Raw genomic sequence first — 9,008 nt, 5'->3', positions numbered from 1 at the left:
TCAAATCAAATAAATAGTTCTCTGCTGAGAGTGAATGCAAGAAGGGAAGATTTTATCTGGTTCCTCCATACAATTGAGCACTGACCAGTATGGGTCTGATCACAGGAAGCCGCCATTTCAGCTAGCTCAACTACCCCAATTCACAGAGCAGGACAATGAAGCTCACAGAGCAGAAGTAATTTGGTAAATAACTTTTTCTTCTCTTTGGAAACTTTCTCAGTTTGCTCTTCTGTAAAAGGGGGCAGCGGGTTAGCCCATCTCAAGGGTCCCTTTGGGTTTTGGCATTCTATGAACTACCTTTCTATATCCCAGGTCTCTCTAACTTTGATTAACATTCGATGTTTTACCTTTCTAAGGTCCCAGCACATTTAATTAACATCCTGTGTTCTAAAATTCCATATTCTAAGATCACTTTCAGCTTTAACATTCTGTATCTTCTCTAAGGACCGTGGCAGGGCTGACATTCCGTGTTCTAACATTTAATATTCTGAGCTCCCTTTCCATCTGCTAGAGCTTTTCCAGCTCCACCAACCTGTAACCCACTCTTTCCAGAGATAGGGCTACTACGAAATTCAGCTTTCTCCTCCCCATCCCTGGCCCCAAACAAACCACCAGCAGAAAGTGTTAATGTTTAACAGTCTCATTCTCTCAGCATTCAAAGCAGGAGTCCTGGAATGAAGCAACTGGGGTGTTCTCTCATTGGCCCAGCTCCCGGAGACCCTTGGGAAACACCCTTCCGAGTTCAATGCAGCCTGCCCCACCAGCCTGCCTACTTCCCTGTCTCTCTGTCTTTATCTCTCTTTCTTGGTCTCTTTATGTCCATCTCTATCTCTCTTTGTCTAGATCTGTCTCTGTCTTTGTCTCTCTGTTTCTGACTCTGTCTCTCTCTGTTTTTGTCTCTCTATTTCTGTCTGTCTCTCTTTGTCTCTCTATTTTTGTCTCTCTATTTCTGTCTGTCTCTCTTTGTCTCTCTATCTCTGTTCCTTCATTTCTGTCTCTGCCTTTCTCTCTCTCTCCCTCCCTCCCCTCTCACCACTACCCCGCTCCCCTCTTCCTTTCAAGAAAGAAATCTGCATGTGCACTACCCCCAAACACTCTCACGGGCCAATGCACAGCTATAACAGTGGATTAACATTAGAGGAAAGAAACCAGGAGTGAAAAGCAAGCTGCCCGTGCGCGTTCCTAGAGAAATCAAGTGAATTTTTGTCAAGAGGGAAGAAGAGGGTGGGAGAGAAACGAGGCCGCTTGCATTTGGGGCTCAGCCTGGCACAGGGCCCGATTCTAAGGACTTCAAAGATTCCCGCCCCAGGCAGCTGAATTATTTTTCAAAACAAGAGGGTCAGAGGGAGAGGGTCAGGGGCTGAAAATTGTTATTTTTTTTTTACAACTTTCCTCCTGGCCAGAGACACATTAGAGGGAGGTTGGTGGTGGGTTTCTCTAGTGGGGCCCAGAGTTGTCTTTAAGTTTTTTAGTCCAAAGGGAAATTGTAGCCCCTGAGTCCCAGGCTGGCCCACGAAGAGCCCCAGGCCCTGGCAGAAGGGAAGGGAGTTCCCTGTGAGACTCTCCTCCCAATGGCTTCTCTGGCCAGGACTCCAAAATCTGCAATGAGGCTTCAACAATTAGCAACACCCTTCCCAAAACTGTAATCTTCAGGAAGAAAAAGTGAAGCAAGAATGAGATAGCACTTCAGATGCAACCCCCCCCCCCCAGTCCAACCCCAACCCTCTGTGTTAGCTAGGCAAATAAATTCATGGTTATTTGTGCACGGCCAAGCAGAAACCAGCCCAGGGTCTGAAAGACCACAGAACCGTGGTCTGCCTGGGCTGGAAGGAACCTGGAACAGATCTGTCAGAGCACGGAATGGTAAAGAAATCTTTAGAATGTGGAATGTTAAAGATGGAAGGGACCCTACGGAATCAATGAAAGGATCTTAGAAGATAGGATGTAGGAACAGGGGAAAAGCATAAAACATATACCATAAGAACTAAAAAGGACCTTGGGATAGAGAGAGCTAGAACATGTTTTAGTAGAAATGAATGTAGAAGGTTAGAACAGGGGATGTCACTGGGGAGGGACATAGAGAATTAGGATATATTATGGTAGATATGAACATAGAACATTAAAAATATAAACATTAGAAAATAAAAGAATGAGGGCTGAAAGGGCCTTCAGGGTCATCCACCCCTCTCATTTTACAAATGAGGAGAGACAGTGAGCTCCAAAGCAGGATCTCTGGGAGGGACCCCAGAGACCTTCTGGTTCAACCCCCCATCTTACACATAAGGAAACTGAGTCCCAGACGTGACATGACTCACCAAAGGTCACCAACTGCTGTCAGAGGTGGGATATGAAGGCACCTCCGACTCTAAATCCAGGGATTTTCCCACTAACATTCTGACCTCACTCTGTAGAGGAAAAAACTGGGGGCTATAGAGTCATAGAAGCAGAGAGTTTGAGGGACTCTCGGCCTCCACGTCTGGCTCAAGAAATGAATGAGTCACCTTCCCAACGTTCCAGATCAGTAGTCACTGAAGCTCTCCTGGAGGATCTCAAATAAGCGAAAGCTCTTTCCTTAAGCATTTGGTGCATTCTATTCTTGAAGCAGGGCTGATGAAAGTTGGTTGGTTGGTGCCCCCTCACCTCACCCCCGCTGGACTTGGAATCTTCCTCCCTCAACTTTCACCTTCTGGGCTTCATTCTGCCCCACTGGAGTCTCTTAAGGAAGATCCTAGCTCACCTAACCAGTGCTGTCTAGAAGGAATGGAAATCAGGACCATTATCTGGAGATGTCTGAAGGCCTGTCCTATGGCAGACAAGCTGCTGGTCAGTGACTCAGGAAAGTAGCAGGTGGGCTAGAAGGAAGAGGCTCAGGTAGAGGAGGCGCTGAGAGAGGAAGGGAGAGAGAGAGAGAGAGAGAGAGAGAGAGAGAGAGAGAGAGAGAGAGAGAGAGAGAGAGAGAGTGAGAGAGAGAGAGAGAAGAAGAAGAAGAAGAAGAAGAAGAAGAAGAAGAGAAGAAGAAGAAGAAAGAAAGAAAGAAAGAAAGAAAGAAATGAAGGAAAGAAAGAAAGAAAGAAAGAAAGAAAGAAAGAAAGAAAGAAAGAAAGAAAGAAAGAAAGAAAGAAAGGAAGGGAGGGAGGGAGGGAGGGAGGGAAGGAGGAAAAGAAACACCCAGGGAACTGCATAAATCAATGTGAAACCCTCACAATCATCCCTCAGGCTACCCTTTTTGTTCCTGTCTGCCTCCTCTAAGACAGCTGACTTTTATACAGAGCTTTGACATTTGTGAAGTAATGTATAAATATAGATCTATAGATATTCTATAGATATGGAAGAGATGATGACAATGATGATAGATAGATAAGTAGATAGATAGATAGATGGGTATACAGGTAGACAGATAGATAGATAGCTCTGGGAAGTAGCTGCAATTTTTATTCCTCTTTTAGAGACGAGGAAAGTGAGTGCCAGGTAGCATAAGTTACCTGACCAGAATCATATGGCTAGTAAGGCTCTAAGGCAGGATTTGAATTCAGCAGTTTCTGACCCCAGGTCCCATATTCTATCCCCTATCAACAAAAAGGTTGTATCCTGGATTCATGGAGAGTCTGGTGAAGCCTATGAGCCCTTTTCTCAGAATACTCTTTTTAGGTGTATAAAATTAACAAGGAAAAAAAAATAAGTGTATAAAATAAAAGACATAGGATTACAAAGGAACTCAATTATACTGAAATACAGGTGTTGGAAAAGATTTTTTAAAAACAAATTTGAGGACCCCAGGTTAAGAATCCCAGCTCCATAGTCATCTTATTGCCTAAATGTGTTTGGAAGTGGAAGGTTGAGGTCTATGATTTGCCCCCAGCTCCAAACATCATCTCCTTACACCAGACATGGCCCAACTACCAGTTAATTCTTTATGGGTGAATTTTACCCTTAACCCCTCAGTCTGGCATTCAAAGCCTTCTACATTGACAAGCTAACCTCTCCCCTCCAGGCAGACTAGACTCTGGTAAGATTCTAGACTGTTAGAACAGGAAGGCATCCTTGAGATAATTTAGTACATAAATTTGAAGAAAAATGAGAGCCAGAAAGACTCAGTGATTTGTAGCTAATTATTGGCAGAATTAGGACGGAGTCAAGTCAAGGTGAACTCATCCAAGATTCTGAGACTTAGTCCTTCCACCCTTTGTGCATCAGGTATACTGAGGTGGAGACTCTATTAAGGTCTTAGCAGAGTTAGATGCAATTATTATCCACATTTCATAGATGAACTAGGAATTGTGTTTAAACCTGAGTGTGAACTCCATTCCAATAGAAACTCCTTAAGGGCAGGCCCTGTTTAAATGTTATATTTGTATCCCTAGCGCTTCATTCGGTTCTTAAAAAATGCTTGGCGATTGAATTTTTTAAAAAAATTTGGAATCTTTTGTTTTTACATCACTTTTTCTTTCCAAATCTACTCCTCCCTTTTTCCTCCCCGGAGAGCCATATCTATAACAAGGGAAAAGAAAGAGAGCGAAAAAGAATCCATCAAAACCGACCAATACATGCACCACGCCTGACAGTTCACGCAAGGCTCCACAGATGGCAACTGACTTTCAGACTCATATTAAAGCAAAGCACGCTTTGCCCTGTGATCAAGAGAAATACAGAAGTCTTTTTGCTATGGCTTAAAACTAAAGTGGGTGTCAGACAGTCCTCAGACAGCTGGAAGAAGCCTGGGGAAAATGGAGAAGCCTTTCCTTTTACCACAACACTGAGCACATCAGAGAGGTTCGGTGACTTGTCCAAGGCAAGACAGTGAGTCAGGGTTCTGATCCGTACTCAACTGAATCTCCTCATTGAGGATAGAAGGCTCTTTCAAGGTCATCTAGTACATTTTATAGTTGAGGAAATCGAGGGGCTAATACTAAGAGAGAGCAGTCACATGATGCTTTAACATTTGCAAGGCAACTGACTGACAAATATTTCATCTATCACAAAAACCCCGAGAGAGGTTGGTGCTACTATCCATCCCCATTTTACAGATAAGGAAACTGAGGCAAACAGCGATTAAAGTGACCTGCCTAGGAGGCACACAGATTTCAAGGGTCAGGGGCCGGATGTAGACTTAGGTTGGCTAAGGAACAGAGGCAATAAGTCGAGTCGGATTTGAACCTAGGTCTTTCCACCGCTGCGTCTCAATTCTAGCCTAAGGTTCCGTCTTAATTTCTCACCTGGATGCATTCCTCTGGGACTTCTCTGACTCCACCCCGCCCCCCTCCAGGTAGCTCATTATTGGGAAAACCTCATTATCCTGCAAGACGCCATCAGCCGTGGCATTCCACCTCCAGGATGGAGCTATGTGTGAGCTCCAAGACTTCCGTTTAAGGAAGGAGCTCAGCGCCGACTTCTCATTGCTGACCCGAGTGCACTATTTTGGAAGTTCTCTGACCTCATTATGCTGCCCCACCTTGGGTACCCTCACTCCTCCACCTCCCTACCTCCTCACTCCGACCTTTCAGCTCCCTTTTGGGTCCTCCCCCCATTAGATTGCAAGATTCTTGAGGGCAGAGACTGTCGGGTGTGTGTGTGTGTGTGTGTGTGTCTGTGTGTGTGTGTGTGTGTGTGTGTGTGTGTGTGTCTGTGTGTCCCCAGAGTTTAGCCACAGTGCCTGGCATATAATAGGTACTTAAGAAATGTTTATTGACTTATTGACAATACCATTAAAGTTTCCACTCCATCTGGGCTGAAATTTTTACTCATTTTATAGATGGGGTGGGAGGTTGAAAATGTTTTGGATTTAGCTCCAAAAACCCTTCATTCAGATTCAAACTTTGCCACTTTTGCTCTGTGACTTTGAATGAATCACTTCAACCATCTGGGGCTCCAACTGTAGAACTGGGGTTGAACTAGATGACCTTGAAAGTCTCTTCTGGGATTTTTTCCTCTTGAAAATGGTATGGTTGGACTAGATAACCTCACCAGTTGTGAAGTCCTTCATCTAAGGTTAGACTGAGGAGCCCGGACTAGAATCCAGGTTTTCTGATTCAGAGCTGGGTGTTATCTCAGATTTGCCACCCACCCTCTTAATCCTATGACACGCTGGTTGTAATCCCATTACCTTGGTCAGCTTCCTCTGCTTCTCCTCCCCCATGCCTCCTCCTGACGAGGTGACCACCCATTTGTTCTGCTGGCCTGAGCTAGCATCTGTCCACTTTCCCAGGCTAGGACTGGATGGTCTGACAAAACCCTGCCTGCCTCCAAAGATCTGTGAGTCAATCAAGCAGGAAGAGAAAAGCGATGAGATAGAAAAGGGAAAGTTTCTGTTTACCCACAAATGCCACTGTAATGAGAGGAAAGGAAATGCTGAAAGAGAAGGCAGTGAATCATCAAATCAGTGCTGCCAAGGATCTCAAGGAGCAATCTTCTGGTCTGGGTAGAACCAGGTGTCTCTTCTATTCCACCCCCAATATTTCCCCCATTATCTGCTTCCCCAACAAGTCATCCATCTTCCATCCATGTTCCAGCTGCTGGGTGTGAACCTCCAGTAATGCACTGTGCACCCAGGTTGCCCTTTTCATAGTGGATTTGTACCTAGAACTTGTCCAGAATCCCAGAATTTCAGCAAATTGGAAGCAAATTCAAAAGACATCTAGTCCAATGCTTTTTCATTTCTGAAAAAGAAAAATACCCTTTACAACATATTCAACAACCCCATCATTTTGTTTTTTCTGCTTAAGACTAACAATTCATTGTCTCCTGAAGCAACTCATTCCATTTTGGAATAGGCTTTCTACTTCAGGAAGAGTAAACTCAGCCAGATTATCCTGAGAACACTTGTAGTTGAAAATGAAAGGCCAACAATTCCCACAACCTATTGAAGTTTACAATCCAGTGACACCAGCTTCCTAGCTGTTCCACAGACAAGACCCTTCATCTCTCTGTTCTGGGCATTTTCTCTGGCTGTCCCCCCATTTCTGGAATATACTCCCTCCTCAGCTCCAACTACTGACCTCCCTGGCTTCCTTCAAACTCCAGTTAAAGTTCTGTCTTCTACAAGAAGTCTTTCCCCTCCCTTCTTAATTCTAGAACCTTCTCTTTCAATTTTTTTCCTACTTATCCTTTGTATAGCTTGCTTGTGCATATTTACTTGCTTGTGAGTTCTTTGAGGGCAGGAACTGTCTTTTGTATCTTTTTGTATCCCCGTGGCTTAGCACAGTGCCTGACCCCTAGTAAATGCTATTATCACCATCTTATAGATAAGGAAACTATGGTAGAGGGTGAGTTTCCCAGGGTTACATAGCTAGTAAGTGTCTAAGGCCAGATTCGAACTAGGTCATCCTGATTCCTGAGGGCCCAGTGTTCTGTCTGCTGTACCAATTGCCACCAATTTTAGTTGGTTATAGATACCAACTCATGTGGAGCTAGAACTTCATCAGCATAAACGAATTTTGCCTCCAGCAATACAGATATCAACCCATCCAGCCTGCCCACCCTGCACAACCCTTGTGCACATCTCCCCGTGTACTCACCACATGGGGACCATCCAACACGCTAGCAGCATGAAGTCTTAGAATTCTGACATCTCAAGGACAGTTCTTAACATGGGACCAGGCCATCTTCTTTTTCAATCATACATTGCTCTGATGACATACTGTTTTCATTGGTCTTTTCTTGTTTCTGATGTGTGGCAGGCCACTGGCATGCGCCAGCTAAAAATCCCCTGTTCTTGGAATTTTGGGGATCCTCAGAGTGGACCAGACCACAGTGGTCATAGAAGATAACTCCCCTTTATTTTACAGGAAGAGAAAACTGAACTTCAATGTCTTGCTCAGGTCACACAGCTATTGTGTTAGAGGTCAGATTGGAAGCCAGGCCTTTTTGCCTCTCCAGGCTCTACCCTCTACACCAAAGCTGGCCCACCTCATAGAATGTAGCTTCCTCTCACCTTCAATATAAATGGTTTGTAATATCGTGGTGAATCTGTCTCTAGGAATGCCGTCACTGTGGAGGGAGTAATTTTAAAGGAGGAGCAGCACAGTGGATAGAGCTCCTGCCTAGAGTCAGGAAGACTCATCTTCCTGAGTTCAAATCCAGCCTCAGACACTTAATAGCTATGTGACCTTGGACAAGTCACTTTATCCTGTTTGCCTCAGTTTCCTCATCTGCAAAATGAGCCGGAGAAGGAAACGGCAAACCACTCCAGCATCTTTACCAAGATAACCCCAAATGGGGTCACAAAGAGTCAGCCACAACTGAAAAAAAAAAAACTGAACAAAGGGATCATTAAGGGATGGGAGTTATTGAAGCCAATATGGGATTCCAGGTTCCCTAGAGACAGACAGGCTTTCCCCCAAGCTTGGAAAGAACTCCTTCTTTCCCTCTGCCTCTTAGAATGCCTTGCTTTATTCAAAGCACAGCTCAAAGCCCCCTTCTACATGAGGCCTTTCCTAACCACTCCTCCCAGTCTCCCCCTCCTCATTAACTTATACCTACCTGGTGCCTATTTACTGTTATGCATCCATGTTATTTTTTTCTTTTCTTTTTTTTTCATTTCTTTTTATTACTGAAACTTAAATACACAATGAGAAAAGAAAAAGAAATATTATAGATACTGAAACAAATACAAAATAGAAAAGAAAGCATGTCGTGTGCACAGCAGAATGTGAGAGAGGATTCAAATATATAGCAACAAATTTCCATTTCAAGAAAGCCTATGTAATAAATACTACGTGTTGTGCTGTTGTTTTACATTAGTAGGGTAGAAGCTCCCTGAGGACAGGCAGAGACTACTTCCATTTTTGTCCTCGTACCCCCAGCACATGGTGCCTGGCACATAGTCAGCACTACATAAATGCTTGTTGAGCAAAGCAATGAACTCACTGCTTAGTGGATATGCAAAGGGAAGTCAATTCAGCTGAGGAGAGTGGCTGGTTATTACCATGACTCAGAGGTGGAATGGGGAGGTTGCACAATTAAGAAAATAATCTTTCCTTCCTCTAACCCCAAATAGCCCCCCGTGTACACAT

Source organism: Trichosurus vulpecula, chromosome 4 (assembly GCF_011100635.1).
Source record: "Trichosurus vulpecula isolate mTriVul1 chromosome 4, mTriVul1.pri, whole genome shotgun sequence".
NCBI lineage: Eukaryota > Metazoa > Chordata > Mammalia > Diprotodontia > Phalangeridae > Trichosurus > Trichosurus vulpecula.
The sequence above is the reverse complement of the archived record's forward strand: the minus strand, read 5'-3'. Positions refer to the sequence as shown.